The 18,175-nt window shown below is 47.0% G+C and overlaps 1 protein-coding gene and 1 long non-coding RNA gene across 2 annotated transcripts in view; both read left to right on the top strand.

Annotated features, from left to right (window-relative positions):
- Positions 1–18,175, top strand: part of LOC141059269 (uncharacterized) — a 1,095,346-nt gene that overhangs the window by 489,064 nt on the left and 588,107 nt on the right. The gene's annotated exons all lie outside the window — the stretch shown is intronic.
- LOC141059272 (uncharacterized) lies at positions 11,031–14,477 on the top strand. Its single transcript, XR_012222407.1, has 3 exons — positions 11,031–11,461; positions 12,797–12,839; positions 14,193–14,477. It is a non-coding gene; the product is annotated as an uncharacterized lncRNA (long non-coding RNA).

The following is an 18,175-nucleotide window of genomic DNA, read 5'->3' as shown; positions in this document are numbered from 1 at the left end:
TAAGGGGCATTACACTGTGTGGGGGCATCATATATACTGCATAAGGGGCATAATGGGGGCATTACACTGTGTGGGGGCATCATATATACTGCATAAGGGGCATAATGGGGGCATTACACTGTGTGGGGGCATCATATATACTGCATAAGGGGCATAATGGGGGCATTACACTGTGTGGGGGGCATCATATATACTGAATAAGGGGCATAATGAGGCATTATACTGTGTGGGGGGCATCATATATACTGCATAAGGGACATAATGGGGGCATTACACTGTGTGGGGGCATCATATATACTGCATAAGGGGCATAATGGGGCATTACACTGTGTGGGGGCATCATATATACTGCATAAGGGACCTAATGGGGGCATTACACTGTGTGGGGGCATCATATATACTGCATAAGGGGCATAATGGAGGCATTACACTGTGTGGGGGCATCATATATACTGCATAAGGGGCATAATGGGGGCATTACACTTTGTGGGGGCATCATATATACTGCATAAGGGGAATAATGGGGGCATTACACTCTGTGGGGGCATCATATATACTGCATAAGGGACATAATGGGGGCAATACACTGTGAGGGGGGCATCATATATACTGCATAAGGGGAATAATGGGGGCAATACACTGTGGCGGCCAAGAAAGGGGCCCTGTACTATGAGAACAATCCGTTTCCTCCCTTCCTGTCTTCCATAGTTGATCGTATGTTTGGATTTTGTGTACATTTTGTGCGGATTTCGCCTGCGTTTTTACATCTGCGGATTCCTATAATGGAAGAGGTGTAAAAAAGGTGTGGATTCCGCACAAAGAATTGACATGCTGCAGAAAATAAACCGCTGTGTTTCTGCGTGGAATTTTCTGCAGCATGTGCACAGCGGTTTTTGTTTTCCATAGGTTTACATGGTACTGTACACTACATGGAAAACTGCTGCGGATCCGCAGGGCCAAATCCGCAACGTGTGCACATACCCTAAAGTGGCAGCGAAAACACCAAGCGTCTCAGTGCTGAAGGGGTTAATGTCCCCCCTCCACTCAGTAATGGAGCCTCCAGCACTTACCTCCACCCGCAGAGCCGCACTCCACATAGAGAATAATGGAGCCTCCGGCACCGACCTCCACCCGCAGAGCCGCACTCCACATAGAGAATAATGGAGCCTCCAGCACTGACCTCCACCCGCAGAGCCGCACTCCACATAGAGAATAATGGAGCCTCCAGCACTGACCTCCACTTGCAGAGCCGCACTCCAAATAGAGAATAATGGAGTCTCCAGCACCGACCTCCACCCGCAGAGCCGCACTCCACATAGAGAATAATGGAGCCTCCAGCACTTACCTCCACCCGCAGAGCCGCACTCCACATAGAGAAAAATGGAGGCTCCAGCACCGACCTCCACCCGCAGAGCCGCACTCCACATAGAGAATAATGGAGCCTCCGGCACCGACCTCCACCCGCAGAGCCACACTCCACATAGAGAATAATGGAGCCTCCAGCACCGACCTCCACCCGCAGAGCCACACTCCACATAGAGAATAATGGAGCCTCCGGCACCGACCTCCACCCGCAGAGCCACACTCCACATAGAGAATAATGGAGCCTCCTGCACCGACCTCCACCCGCAGAGCCGCACTCCACATAGAGAATAATGGAATCTCCAGCACTGACCTCCACCCGCAGAGCCGCACTCCACATAGAGAATAATGGAGCCTCCAGCACCGACCTCCACCCGCAGAGCCGCACTCCACATAGAGAATAATGGAGCCTCCAGCACCGACCTCCACCCGCAGAGCCGCACTCCACATAGAGAATAATGGAGCCTCCGGCACCGACCTCCACCCGCAGAGCCACACTCCACATAGAGAATAATGGAGCCTCCAGCACCGACCTCCACCCGCAGAGCCGCGCTCCACATAGAGAATAATGGAGCCTCCAGCACTTACCTCCACCCGCAGAGCCGCACTCCACATAGAGAATAATGGAGCCTCCAGCACCGACCTCCACCCGCAGAGCCGCACTCCACATAGAGAATAATGGAGCCTCCGGCACCGACCTCCACCCGCAGAGCCGCACTCCACATAGAGAATAATGGAGCCTCCGGCACCTACCTCCACCCGCAGAGCCGCACTCCACATATATGGCTGCTCTGTGCGCACAGGACCTGTGATGAGGTCACAGGAGGGGAGGAGTCAGTGGTCACATGATCTCCGGAGTGCAGACATGGAGACTTCTCCTCAGTCAGTGACCTTCCCGCCATTATTCCCCTCACTACTGGCACAATTCCCCCGCGCCGCCTTTTCTACACAGTGTTGTGTGTGGAATGTAACGTGTGATTTCTCTGGAGACAAATAGACCCCACACATGAGGGAATTATCACCAGTTACCGGACGGCTGCTATATGGCGGCATATGATTGTGCTATCGACTCCATACCAGGAGATAAAATGCAGAAATCTCCTTTATTTAACCCCTTCCAGAGTCCGGCTGAGGCTCATATCCGGCGTCCACCTCTCCAGTCACCGTGCGTCCGTGCTTGGATCTTAGAGAGAGTAATAAAATCACGGAGCACAATCCCTGTCCTTCACCCCTTATACCTGACCTGTATAACCAATTATCTGGAGAGAAATGATTTTACAAACTCAGTGTGAGAGAAGCATATAACCTTATATGTATACGCCATGGTGATGAATGGAAGACGCATTCAATACACCTGAGGGTCATATTGAACATTGGTGATGCCATTCCTATAACCAATGCTCCGGCAGTCTTTGAAAATTTCATAAATTATATTTTTTGCTCACTGGTTGGTAGATTTGCGGTAGATTACCTGGATGATATATTGAGTTACTCATGTACTATGGAGGAGCATCATGAGAATGTCAGACAGCTGGAGTGGGATAAACATTACCTAGCAATCCCTCTTTGACATTTCAAAGAGCGCCATCATTGAACAATGTACAAAAGCTCCTCCAGGGCTGTCAGGTCCGAAGTCAGGATGCCTAATGACTTCAGCATCTTATTAATATCTGTCCAGAATTTTTTCAATTCGGGACAGAACCAAAATATGTGTGCCAAATTTCCTTTATGGGTTTTACACCTCTAACATAGATTAGATTCCGACAACCCTAGGTGGGGCAAGTATTCTGAAGTCCTGTACCATCGAGAAATTATTTTATAGGTGTTTTCCTGCAATAGTGTACATCTGGAAAATCCATGTGAATTATTAAGAATGTTCTGGGTATCTTTACTAGATAACTCGGTGTTAAGTTCCTTTTCCCAGGAGATCAAGAATAGAGGTTTAAATTGAGTAGTTGTGGAGGAAATGCTATTATATAATTTTGAGATAATTTTGGTGATAGGAAACTGAAGTTTTGTTAGGAAATCTAGCCATGTCCAGTCTTTTGCGATTTCAGCTTTTAGATGGAATTGGTCTAAAATATACTTTACATGTCGGTATTGCAAGAAGTTTGTGGGGTGTTTCTTGGCCTATTTTGGCCAAAGGATAATACACAGCATTTTGTTAGCTCTTAGGTGGGAGATAGGAAGGTTTGGTGGAGACGACCATAGATCATATATGTCTATGTAGTTAGGATTTAGTAGATAAGGAATAGAGCTTATGGGAGCCATCTCGGTGAAAGAGGAAGATGGTGATAATTTCCGGATTATGTCTCTTTTAATTTTTAGGGTCGTGTTGTTTCATCCAAGTTGGTTAGGCTTGGTGCTCTACTAGCGTCTCTGCCCAATAGGACTAGTTCCAGATGTCTGCGCTCGCCAATCCTATAAAAGTGTATTAGTTTCAGCTATCCAGCCATATGAATCATCTTGTGGTAATACGTGAGGTCTGGAAGTTCTAAGCCTCCTAATTTTTGGGAGAGGGTGAGTATTTTGTGAGCAAGTCTAGCTTTTTGGCATTTCCATATGTAGTTTGAAATAACTTGTTTGCAAAAAAGAAAGGAGTTTGGAATGTTTTATAGGAATCATATTCATTACATAGATACATTTTGGTAGTATGAATGACTTGACTATATTCACTCTCCCCATCAATGAGATACTTGGTAGGTCATAAGTTTTTTATAGTCTCGATCAGAAGTGAAAAGTTTTTGTGGAATAAAGTTTAAGGGTTATTAGAGATGTGCACTCCTAGATATTTGATTTGTCCAGAGGGCCACTTAAAGGGTTTATATCTTTAACCATGGAGATATCACTTTGGGGGCAGATTTATTTAGTGCTTTGGATTTGCCTAAATTTATCTTAAAGTTGGATCATTCACCAAATTCCAAAAAGAATTCCATTAGTCTGGGAAAACCTTGTAAAGGGTTGGTTATTAATAACAATAGTCATCCGCGAAAGCTGCCGTCTTGATCTCTAAATGTTCAATTCTAAGCCCTTGAATGGTTTGGCCCTGTCTGATTTTTTGGATAAGCCTTTCCATAACTAAAATAAAAAGAGAAAGGGGGTAATCCTGTCTGGTGCCATTGTGTATTTCTAGAGTACGTGAGTAGGTTCCATTCACCCTGACCCTGGCTGTAGGATGGCAGTAGAGAGTCATTATAGCATCTACTAGGATGGGAGAAAAATCAAATTTCAATAAAGTACTTGCCATAAAACTCCAACTTATTCTATCAAGGACTTTTTCAGCATCAGTCGATAGAAGTGTGAGCTTAGTACTAGTTTTTAGGGCATATGATATAGATTGTAAAATTCTTGTAGAATTATCTTTCCCTTCTCTCCCTTTCACGAAGCCAGATTGGTCAGGATGAATCAAATTCGGGAGAACCAAGCCTATCCTTCTAGCAAGGAGTTTTGCCCACAATTTCATATTGTTTGGTGTCTTTACCCTCTTTTGGATTTACTGTAATAAAGGCTTCTACTGCCTGTTTCGGTGGTGGTTGGCCAGAAAGGAATGCATTGAATAACTCCACCAAGTGGGGAGTTAAGAGTTTTGGAGAATTTTTTATAAAATATGGTTGGAAGACCATCAGTGCTTGGTGTTTTCCCATTTGGTATTGTCTTCAATGTATCTAGAATTTCTTGAGTAGTGACATTCGATGTTAGTTTAGTATAATCACTGGAATTGATCTGTGGTAAGGTTAGAGAATCAAGGAAGTTGTTTATTTTCTCTGATGCTTCCACTACCTCTTTCATGTTATTCTGGGTTTCTATATTATAAAGCTTGTGATAATACCGTATAAAAGCTTCTGCTATCTCTTCTGTTTGATCGCTAATTGCTATTTGCTCATTTGTATTTGTTTTATGTAATATTTGTCCACATCTTTTTTAGGAGTAAGGAGGTGAGTATTCTGCCCTTATTACTGTGCATGTAACATTTTAGTTTACAGAGCTGATAAAGTCTTGCTGATTCCAGATTTAAAATGTCCTTAAGTTTTTCAGGTCTGAGAGTTCAGATTGAACATTTTGAGCTTTGATCATTTGTGGATGTCTTCCAGTGCATTAATTTGATGTAAAATGGAGCATATCTGTTTTTCACGTACCTTCTTTACATGGGCACCCAGGGCAATTAGCTCCCCCTTATTACTGCTTTGTGGGTTTCCCGGATAATTGGTGTTAACTTTCCGGAATTTATGTTGTTGTGAGAAAAAGGACTCATCTTGTCAGTCAGTGCTTCAGCATGTTTGGCATTATCAATTATAGATTCATTTAGTCTCCATGTTGGGGTTGGGAGAGGTAGAGTGTCTATAGTTATCTCAGGGAAAATAGGTACATGATCTAAAATAGTGATTGAACCTATTTGGGTGGCTTTTATAAGTCTGAGATTTTGATTTTGTATGAATAGATAATCAAGTCTAGGATAAGAATTGTGAACTGGAGAAAAAAAAAAGTGTAATCCTTTGTAGAGGCATTAAAGAGTTGCCAAGGGTCAGTTAAGCTATGAGATTGAAGTTTTCTTTGTAAACTTCCCAAGGTTTTCTGAGAGTGAACAGGGTGTCCTGTGGAGGTATCAAAATTAGGATTCAGAGAAATATTTAGGTCTCCCCCTAAAATCAGTAGTCCTACTTTGAAGAATGTCATAGTTTCTAATGTTTTAGAAATCCACGTGGTCTGTCCCTGATTGGGGGTGTACAAATTGCAAAGTGTGACTAATGTGTTGGCCATATATCCTTTAACAAATATGTACCTACCATCTGGATCAGAGAGGCTATCCTTTAGGTTAAATGGAAGTCCCTTTCGTATTGCTATGATTAGACCTTTGGAGGCAGACGTAGTGGCACTATTAAACCACACAGAGTATATTGAATGGGAGAGGTCTGGGATGTGTAAATTTTTGTAATGGGTCATTTGCAAGAAAACTAAGTGTGATTTATTTTTTTTTACTAGTGTGAAGATTTGACTAAGATTTTTAGGTGAGTTTATACCTTCAACATTGAATGTTGCCATCATCACGAAACAATCACTGACCTCAGGGAGACCAGTCAAAGAAAACACTGCGGCAGCCGGCAAAGGCGCTCAATCAGTGAAATCCTAAGTACAATGCTCCCTGGGAAATACGAATATGCAAATAAAGTCCGTGGAGCCTCATTTAAGAGTGATGTTGGTCTACTAGGCATTGCTCCCACCTAGCCAGAATCCTACTCCACACTGATGAGGGGCAACACCTCGAAACAGCTGTCTGTGGATAGATACCTGGCCTTCGTATTTCCCTTGTCATATCTGTAAACTCGTAAAGAGCTGGATATTGACTTAAAGGGCCACTTAATATGGTGGTAATGGTGGTTTCCGAAAGGAGCCACTCCTTGGCTGGGTCCTTCCCTGGAAGAAGTTCTGGCCAGTCCCGTGTTTGAGACTCTTAAATGAGGCTCCATGGGCTCTATTTGCATATTCGTATTTCCCAAGGAGCAATGCACCTAGGATTTCACTGATTGAGCGCCTTTGCCGGCTGCCGCAGTGTTTTCTTTGACTGGTCTCCCTGAGGTCAGTCATTGTTTCGTGTTGTTGGTCTACTAGGCATTGCTCCCACATAGCCAGAATCCTACTCCACACTGATGAGGGTCAACACCCCGAAACAGCTGTCTGTGGATGGATACCTGGCCTTGGTATTTCCCTTTCCCATATCTGTAAACTCGTAAAGAGCTGGATGTTGACTTAAAGGGCCACTTAATATGGTGGTAATGGTGGTTTCCGAAAGGAGCCACTCCTTGGCTGGGTCCTTCCCTGGAAGAAGTTCTGGCCAGTCCCGTGTTTGAGACTCTTAAATGAGGCTCCATGGACTCTATTTGCATATTCGTATTTCCCAGGGAGCAATGCACCTAGGATTTCACTGATTGAGCGCCTTTTCCGGCTGCCGCAGTGTTTTCTTTGACTGGTCTCCCTGAGGTCAGTCATTGTTTCATGATGTTGGTCTACTACGCATTGCTCCCACCTAGCCAGAATCCTACTACACACTGATGAGGGGCAACACCCCGAAACAGCTGTCTGTGGATGGATACCTGGCCTTGGTATTTCCCTTGTCATATCTGTAAACTCGTAAAGAGCTGGATATTGACTTAAAGGGCCACTTAATATGGTGGTAATGGTGGTTTCCGAAAGGAGCCACTCCTTGGCTGGGTCCTTCCCTGGAGGAAGATCTGGCTAGTCCCGTGTTTGAGACTCTTAAATGAGGCTTTATGGACTTTATTTGCATATTCGTATTTCCCAGGGAGCAATGCACCTAGGATTTCACTGATTGAGCGCCTTTGCCGGCTGCCGCACTTGTCTCCTTGAGGTCAGTGATTGTTTCGTGATGTCAAAATAAAATATGGTATACAGCCCAGCATAGCCTTCAGTTAATATATACAGCCCAGAACAGCATCCAAATAACATATACAGCCCAGCATAGCCTCCAGTTAATATATACAGTCCAGCAACAGCCTTCAGGTAATATATACAGCCCAGCACAGCCTCCAGTTAATATTTACAGTCCAGAAACAGCCTTCAGGTAATATATACAGCGCCCAGCACAGACTCCAGGTAATATATACAGCCCACCACAGCCTCCAGTTAATATATACAGCCCAGCACAGCCTTCAGGTAATATATACAGCCCACCACAGCCTCCAGGTAATATATACAGCCCAGCACAGACTTCAGGTAAAATATACAGCCCACCACAGCCTCCAGGTGATATATACAGCCCAGCATAGCCTCCACTCCAGGTAATATATACAGTCCAGCATAGCTTTAAGGTAATAGATACAGTCTAGCATAGCCTTCAAGTAATATATACAGCCCAAAACAGCCTCCAGGTAATATATACAGCCCAGCATAGCCTCTATATAACATATATAGCCCGACAGCCTCCAGGTAATATATATAGGCACCCCCATTTCCCTTTGTTTCATAATGCTCTCCCCCATATGCGGTCTACTTTTGGCATAGTAATTCTCTCCCTATGTGGCCCCCCCAGTTTATGCTGCTTCTCCCCATGTGGCCCCCCCAGTTTATGCTGCTTTTCCCCCTATGTGGGCCGCCCGAATCATCTTTCTTCTTCCCCCTCATGAGCCGCCCCATTCATGAGCAGCCAAGCATCTCCCCCAGGGGCACCCCATTCATGAGCAGCCAAGGCCATGCTTCTCCCCAGGCCAGGGCCCCCCATTCATGAGCAGCCAGGCCATGCTTCTCCCCAGGCCAGGGGCCCCCCCATTCATGAGCAGCCAGGCCATGCTTCAAGTTCTTCCCAGGCCAGGCCCCCCCATTCATGAGCAGCCAGGCCATGCTTCTCCCCAGGCCAGGGGCCCCCCCTTTCATGAGCAGCCATGTTTCTCCCCAGGGGCCCCCCATTCATGAGCAGCCAAGGCCATGCTTCCCTTCTCCCCAGGCCAGGGCCCCCCCCATTTATGAGCAGCCAGGGGCCATCATGCTTCAGTTCTCCCCCAGGACGGAGCCCCCCAAAATCATGCCTGCCATGTTCAGTTCAACTTCTCCCCCACCCCAGGAGCCCCCCAGAATCATGCCTGCGCCTCGGTCCCAGTCCCTCAGTCCTGCTCAGCTCTGTTAGTACTCTTACCTGGAGCAGGCAGCGCAGGCCAGACCAAGAGGATCCATCCATTCCACACTGTCCAGTGTCTGCACTCCGCACATTCCTGAGCTGCTGCAGCATATGGGCAGGGGCAGGGCACAAGTGAGTGACTCAGACACAGACAGACACATCACACTGACCTGCGGCTGCACTGCAGCCACCGGCCAGCCGGCACCACAGGCACAGTGAGTGACAGTCAGTCTGTGTCTGTCTCCTCCTCTCCTCCCCCACAGCGGCAGCACAGCACTGACACTGGCCGCTGATCTGATATCATCACCTCAGCCAGAGGCATAGCTAGGGTTTTGGTTCGGGGGGGGCGAAACTTCTGAGTGGGCCCCTAACTAGGTATCTTTGATTACAACTAGGTGACGCCCCCTAATAGTGGATGTAGGAGATGACTGCACTGTACTGATAATAATCCCTATATAAAGACCAATATTCTTATTACCACCATATGGTCAGTGGTAAATACCAGTCCTACAAAACATATGCGATTACTGCACAGTTTTAGTTGGTGTCTTATCGTTGATGATCTTTGTGATGGAATCATTCACTTTTCACGTCTTTTCCATCTGGCCCAGACCTACATGACAACTTCTCCAGCCAAGACTCTGCTACAGAGAATACAACAACGACACCTTTCACTTCTAATATTCCAGCCCCATCACCATCTATCCCCAACCTGCACAAACCCCTCATCCTGCTGATACCCCAATGATGAGCTGCTGATGCCTTATGTGTCCCTATTACTCCACCTGATACCCCAATACTGAGCCGCTGCTGCCGTATGTGTCACTATTACTGCACCTGATACCCCAATACTGAGCCGTTGTTGCCGTATGTGTCCCTATTACTGCACCTGATACCCCAATACTGAGTCGCTGCTGCCGTATGTGTCCCTATTACTGCACCTGATACCCCAATGCTGAGCTGCTGCTGCCGTATGTGTCCCTATTACTGCACCTGATACCCCAATACTGAGCCGCTGCTGCCGTGTGTCTCTATTACTGCACCTGATACCCCAATGCTGAGCCGCTGCTGCCCTATGTGTCCCTATTACTGCACCTGATACCCCCTATACACACACATTTCCGCTCCGCACCCCCTATACACACATGGCTCCGCTCCGTACACCTTGTACACACGCAGCTCTGCTCCGTGCACCTTGTACACACAAAGCTGTGCTCCATGCACCTTGTACATACGCAGCTCTGCTCCGTTCACCTTGTACACATGCAGCTGTGCACCTTGTACACACGCAGCTCTGCTCTGTACACCTTGTACACATGCAGCTCTGCTCCGTACACGCTGTACACACGCGGCTCCGCTCCGTACACCTTGTACACACCTGGCTCTGCTCCGTACACCTTGTGCACACCTGACTCCTCTCTGTACACCTTGTACACACGCAGCTCCGCTCCACACACCCCGTACACACGCGGCTCCGCTCCATACACCTCGTACACACGGCTCTGCTCCGTACACCTTGCACACATGGCTCCGCTCCGTACACCCCCTACACACACACGGCTCCGCTCCGTACACCCTGTACACACACACGGCTCCGCTCCGTACACCTTGTACACACACATGGCTCCGCTCTGTACACCCTGTACACACACACGGCTCCGCTCCGTACACCTTGTACACACACATGGCTCCGCTCTGTACACCTTGTACACACACATGGCTCCGCTCTGTACACCTTGTACACACACATGGCTCCGCTCACAACTTACACACGCAGCTCCGCTCCTCCGTATACCTCATACATGCATATCTCTGCTTCGTACACCTTCTACACACAGGGCTCCGCTCTGTACACCTCATACACACACGGCTCTGCTACATCCACACTGTAAACCCCTCCTGACCCCACACATAAACTTTACCTCATCCAGCACCATGACAACCAGCACAGCAGAGTCCTGCATACACTGAAGCCCCTGATCATGTGACCCCTGACTCCGCCCCTCCTGTGACCTCATCACAGGTCCTGTGTGCACAGAATAGCTCAGGACGACGTTGCTGGCTGTGAGGTAGGGGGCCCGCACCGGGGCCCCCCACCGCCTTCTCAGGGGCCCGTAGCTGCCCCCTCTGCCCCCCCCGTAGCTACGCTACTGACCTCAACCCTCACTCTGCCACCACCTGCAGGGCTGCTCTCCTCTTCTCTGCTCTCCTCCTTGCAGCGCTCCACATGGCTAATTTGAATTGAAAAAAGAAAAATCGCTTCTCTCCCCTTTGCCAAGGTCCCTACCTGTGTGGAGAGTCTTCTTGATCATGGGAATCCCTAGCTAGGAGTCCTGAAAGGGATTCCCTCGGGAACGATGACATATTCACACAATGTGGAAGTGCATGGAAGAGGACTGAAGAGGACCCTCCGCGTCTGCCGGTACCTCATAGAACCATAGGAAAAAGGATGATCACAAGGCAATTATTTGTGTGTGTAAAAATAGAATTTTTATTGAAACAAATTCATTAAAACCATACTGCCAAAACTGGGGAAGTAGGAGACTACAGACACACTCATTGCTCACAGTCACTCATTAATTAATTCATAATTAACGCGCAAATCCAGGAAGAGACAGCTACCACGAAAACGGATAGATACAGGGACTGCCAGCAATATATTGCAGCTACAAGGGGCAGAACTGAAAAAGCCCTAATAATAAACTACTACAAATATTAATATAGCCATAACTATATCGCAAGGTATGTAGGCCACATCACAGATTATGATCTAGATGTCCACCATAAAACAATGCCGCTTGCTTGGCAATAACCCTCATACCCATAATTACAATAATACTCCGCAAATATAATCAGATAACCGTGGTCACTTCTGGTCCGCGTGACTGGAAGTAACGCTTATCACCCGGATGCGACACGTCACATCCGGGTGGTGAGTGTCACTTCCGGTCGCGTGGTATACCACGCTGTGGCTGGGAGATATAAATAATGGATGCACATGGTTGGTAGCAGGCCCCTTGAGAAAGGAGCTGAAACGCACGTTGGGGCGGACGCGCTAGTCCAGGAGGTAGCGGCACCCTGTATAAGAGATACCCAAAGGTAATTTTACCTGATTATATTAAAAAACACACTCCCTTTGAAAAAGCAAATGCGAAACGCGCGATGGGGTACCGCCACTACTTAAGGTAATGTAGCAACACTTTTTCTTTTATATATCTTTCTTATACTTTAGCTTTCAAATCTCTAATATGTACTCTGGTCATTTCTGCCACATGGATTCACTTTTCTCTACCTGGAGTTGCATATTTTTTCTTGGACACTTAGGCTAGTTTCACACTAGCGTTACTGGGCGCTGCGCAGGGCCGCCGCTAAGCTCCGCCCCTGGCCATGCCCCCTCCTGTCAGCTGCATGCGATCAGCATACCCTATACTTAGCGTTGGGTACGCTGGTCGTGCGCTGGTCCACTTTTGCCCGTGCATCCGCCCTTTTTGCGCTGCGCCCATGTGCGCCAAACGCACTGTGCTGCATTTTTGTGCGCTAGGTGCAGCGCAAAAAGGGCGGATGCACGACAGAGAATTTTGGGATGAATTCACAATAAATTATCCTAATCAGAAGCATCCGTTGTTCATATCTCACATTAAAAACTCACATTTAGTTTCAAATTTTCTGATTTTATAACAAAAACATTAAATTGAAGCAAAATCTGGTGTGAAGGAGCTAAACACCCGCAGCGACGCGCCGCACATCCAAACACCTCCTCATCTCAGCCTGTGGCCTGCAGTAATGCTCCACTCTTGCCTCTTCCAGCAGTGACCCTGGGACCCTGCTTCACCGCAGCCAGCTCCCCCCGGTAAGCAATAGTACGGATGGATTATAAGAAGCACCACCATTTTATTAAAAAAAAAGTTTTTTTCCTATTTTTTCTCCTCAAAATTTGGGGTGCGTTTTATAATCAGGAGCGTTTTATAATCCGCAAAATACGGTATATAAGGTGAAATAAATATATACATGTATGTAATATTTGTATAAATGTAATAACTATGCTACTGCCCGTATATACACTGATATATACACTGGTCAAAAAAATAAAGGGAACACTTAAACAACAGAATATAACTCCAAGTAAGTCAAACTTCTGTGAAATCAAACTGTCCACTTAGGAAGCAACACTGATTGACAATCAATTTCACATGCTGTTGTGCAAATGATATAGACAGCAGATGGAAATTATTGGCAATTATCAAGACACCCTGAATAAAGGAGTGGTTCTGCAGGTGGGGACCACAGACCACATCTCAGTACCAATGCTTTCTGGCTGATGTTTGGGTCACTTTTGAATGTTGGTTGTGCTTTCACACTCATGGTAGCATGAGACGGACTCTACAACCCACATAAGTGGCTGAGGTAGTGCAGCTCATCCAGGATGGCACATCAATGTGAGCTGTGGCAAGGTTTGTTGTGTCTGTCAGCGTAGTGTCTAGAGGCTGGAGGCGCTACCAGGAGACAGGCCAGTACACCAGGATATGTGGAGGGGGCTGTTAATGGTCAACAACCCAGCAGCAGGACCGCTATCTCCGCCTTTGTGCAAGGAGGAACAGGAGGAGCACGACCAGAACCCTGCAAAATGACCTCCAGCAGGCCACAAATGTGCATGTGTCTGCACAAACAGTTAGAAACCGACTCCATGAGGATGGTCTGAGGGCCCGACGTCCACAGATGGGGGTTGTGTTCACATTTCTGTAGAATACGGCCTGCAGTTTTGTTAATTTCTAATATGGCTAGAAAAAGTGGGCTAAAGCCTGATGGATTTCTTGCTATTTTGCATTCTATACCATTCTATAAAATTAAAGTTACAACAATACCAGGAGCAAGAAACTAAAAAAATAAACAAAAACAAGCCAGGAGTCAAAATGACTCCATGTGGTAGTTCTGGGGGGGGTGACTAGTCTGGTAGTCCTAGTGTTAATTGTATGAGGAATTTTCTCAAAGTCTGCAGTGACCAACTGAACAAATAACTCCATATTAGGACAGGTAGATGGAGGGGGACTTTTTTTTATCTAGGTGCAATACTAGATGGAATCTCACCTCCTTCCTCTGTGTTATGATCATGAGCTAATTCTTCCAAGATGTTTATTGCTTTCTGTTCTGATTCTGTTGGAAACAAATTAGGTAAGGATTGATCATGGAAATGTTTTTTTTACAGGTCAGAGATCATGCAAAAACCTTGCAGACGAAGACGTTTCCGGAATTTTGCTCAATAACGTAGCAGAAGATAATGACCAATCATATTTTCAAGTGTTTGTTGTTTTCTTCAACGATATGCGTTATTCACCTGCAGTTCTTTGGGGTCTCGTGTGGATTTAGTACCTTGAGTCTGCTGAATGTTATTAATCCAGGTATCCACATGTTTATCCATTTGGGAATTAATGGATTCAAGGTCATCTGTTGATAATTCCGATTTAGCGAATGTACAGTAGCAAATAAAAGTTTGGACACCCTTGGTCAAAATTACTGGTATTGTGAAAAGTTAAGCAAGATTAAGTTGATATTGTCACGACTGCGACCATGAACGCGGCCGAGCCGGCGCCTCCATGTTGATCGACCACGCCGACGTGGGGCGAGCGTCCCAGGTGGGGACGGAATGTGGACCCACTGGACCACAGAGGGGACACGGGCCTACCCGGATTAGGGTAGGGTACTGACCGGGGTCTGTGGCAGCTGAGCGTGTGGACGAGGAGGCAGAACGACATGACACTGCACAACTTCAGGTATAGACATAAAGTTTACTTGAACAAGAACAAAGTACAAACATGAAACATAATGCCAGGCTCCTGATTCTGCACATCAGGGAAGGGTACACATTTCAGGATAACAGACGAAGGCAGGAGGACATCACGGGTTGATGCAGTCCAGGATAGTCTGGCACGTGCATACTAGGGAGGCCTCTCTCAGGCCTCAGGCGTAGCACAGGCTCAGCAGGAGAACACCAGACACCAACCTCAAACAGACTTCAGACGATGGCAGGGGTCATCACGAGTTGATGCAGTCCAGGGTCATATGGCATGGGCATATCGGAATGGCCTATCTCTCATGCCTCAGGCATAGCACTGGCTCAGCAGGAGAACATCAGACACACACCCAGGTCAGACATCAGACGATGGCAGGAGTCATCACGGGTTGATGCAGTCCAGGATCCTCTGGCACGGACATACTAGGACGGCCTCTCTCTCAGGCCTCAGGCTCAGCAGGAGAACATCAGACACCGATCCCAGAAGGATGTCATCACTGGGTGGACCTCAGGGCATTGGCGGAACATCGGGACATAGGCAGGGCATCAGGAACATGGACTGGACATCAGGAACACGGACATCAGGACATCAGGAACACGGACATCAGGAACACGGATTGGACACCAGGAACACGGACATCAGGACACCAGGAATACGGACTGGGCATCAGGAACACAGACTGGGCATTAGGAACACGAACTGGGCATCAGGAACATGGACTAGGCATCAGGAACATGGACTGGGCATTAGGACACCAGGCAGGACATCAGGACTCGGATCTCAGATAGAGCATCAGCACACCGGCATCAGACTCCGGACATCTGGCAGTGATCGACAGGCTCCGGACATCAGGCTGCGGACATCAGCTCCGGACATCAGGCCGCAGTCATCAGGCTCTGGACCACTGGCAGCGATCGGCAGGCTCCGGACATCGGGCAGGGAAGCATAGGATCCGGACATCTTGCGGAGGATATCAGGCACAGCACATCTGGAAGAGGTCGTCAGATACCGGACTGTTATGATTGAGTCACCGTAGGAGGCAGACACAAAAATAGAAGCTACGTCCAGAACACCAGAGAAGTTGGCAACTATCAGATTGCAGACCCATGAACCTATCAACACAACTAGCAGTAGCCGTGGGGGGTTCCTACGATGCCCTAGACCCCTCGATCACAGCCGGAGCACTAAATAGCCTAAAGACAGAAAAGGAAATCTAAACTGCCCCAGAGCAGACCCCAAAATAAAAGGCAGCCCCCAACATATAATGACGGTGAAGCAAGATGAAAAAACACACAGATAGAAAGATAGACTGAGCAAAGACGGGGCCTAAGCTAACTAAACAGAACAGGAAAGGAAGGTTGCTGTCTGCAATCTGCCAAAACCCTATCAAAGACATAAGCCAACAAGCTGATATGAAAAAGACCCTGAAGCAGCTAGGCTTCAAAAACTAAATCAGCACTCAGGTATTTTCAGAAGACAGAGCTAAAGGAATTCAGCACACCCCAGCAGGGAATGGCAGAAATCCAGAAAAACAAAGCAAAACAAAGTCAAAGCAAGAATGCAAAAAGCCAAGCAGAAAACTTAGCTTTAGAAGAGCAGGAATTCAGACTGGTATCCAAAGATCCCACAGAGAAATCACCCGCAGGGCAGAAGGGCGTCGGCAGCCTTATATTCAGTCAGTAACTCCACTCAGCCAGTCATCATCATCAGACTCAGGTGTTTGATAATCAGGCTCACTACATTTCTTTACCAGAAGAGGGAGTTCCTCGGGCCTCAGTAGTGAAGGGGAAAATGAACTCACAACAGTACCTCCCCCTTGAGGAGGGGTCACCGAACCCTCAACCACGCCACCAGGGCGATCAGGGTGAGCCCGATGAAAGGCACGCAACAATCTTTTGGCATGAATATCAGAGGCAGAGACCCAGGAATTATCCTCCTGACCATAACCCTTCCACTTAACCAAATACTGGAGTCTCCGTCTAGCCAGACGGGAATCCAGTACTTTCTCTACCTCATATTCCATGTTACCTTCAACCAATACAGGGTCTGGAGGTGCCACCCCCGGAACAACAGGTTCAACAAACCTCTTCAACAAAGATTTATGGAACACATTATGGATTTTAAATGTGACAGGAAGAGCCAAACGAAAAGAGACCGGATTAATAATCTCCAAAATCTTGTAAGGTCCAATAAATCTAGGCTTAAACTTAGGAGAAGCCACCTTCATAGCAATATTTTTTGATGATAACATAACCACACCATATCACCAACCTTAAACTGGGGACCAATGGTCCTATGTCGGTTGGAAAACCGCTGGGCCTTTTCCTGGGAGAGAGATAACTTATCCACCACTTGGTCCCAGATCTGGTGCATTCTCTCCACCACAGTGTCAACACCTGGGCAGGCAGAGGGCTCCACCTGCCCTGAAGAAAATCGAAGATGAAACCCAAAGTTACAAAAAAAGGTGACATCAAAGTGGCAGAACTAGCTCTATTATTTAAATCAAATTCGGCCAAGGGCAAAAATGAAACCCAATCATCCTGATCAGCAGAAATAAAACATCTCAAATATGACTCCAAGGTCTGGTTTGTTCTCTCTGTCTGCCCATTGGTCTGAGGGTGAAAAGCAGAGGAGAAGGACAACTGAATTCCCAGCTTGGAACAGAAAGTTCTCCAAAATCTAGACACAAACTGGACTCCTCTGTCAGATACAATGTTCTCAGTAATCCCGTGCAAGCGAACCACCTGTTGTAAAAACAGGGGCACCAACTCAGAGGAAGACGGCAACTTAGGGAGTGGTACAAGATGAACCATCTTAGAGAACCTATCACAAATCACCCAAATAACAGTCATCCTTTGAGAGACAGGCATATCAGAGATGAAATCCATTGAAATATGGGTCCATCGCCTCTTGGGGACAGGCAAAGGCATCAACAACCCACTAGAGCGAGAACACGATTTAGACCGGGAGCACGTCCCTCAGGACTGCACAAAATTCCTGACATCACGAGACAAGGAGGGCCACCAAAAGGACCGACTCACCAGATCTCTAGTACCAAAAATACCTGGATGACCAGCCAAAGCAGAGCAATGAACTTCAGACATCACTCTCTTCTTCCACTGGTCAGGAACATACAACTTTCCACTGGGACAACGCTCAGGTTTGTCCTCCTGGAACTCTTCCAGAGCACATCTCAAATCGGGCGAGATGGCAGAAAGAACTACCCCTTCGCCTAAGATGGTAGCAGGCTTGGTCACCACAGGAGAATCAGCAAAGAAGCTCCTAGAGAGGGCGTCTGCCTTGACATTCTTAGTTCCAGGAAGAAAAGAAACCACAAAATCAAAACGTGTAAAAAACAAGGCCCACCTAGCCTGTCTAGGGTTCAAGCGCTTAGCCG

The sequence above is a fragment of the Dendrobates tinctorius genome, unplaced genomic scaffold (genome assembly GCF_039654945.1).
Source record: "Dendrobates tinctorius isolate UK_male_01 unplaced genomic scaffold, ASM3965494v1 ptg000226l, whole genome shotgun sequence".
In the NCBI taxonomy this organism is placed as follows: Eukaryota; Metazoa; Chordata; class Amphibia; order Anura; family Dendrobatidae; genus Dendrobates; species Dendrobates tinctorius.
Note: the sequence above shows the minus strand (reverse complement) of the source record. Positions and strands in the feature narration are given on the sequence as shown.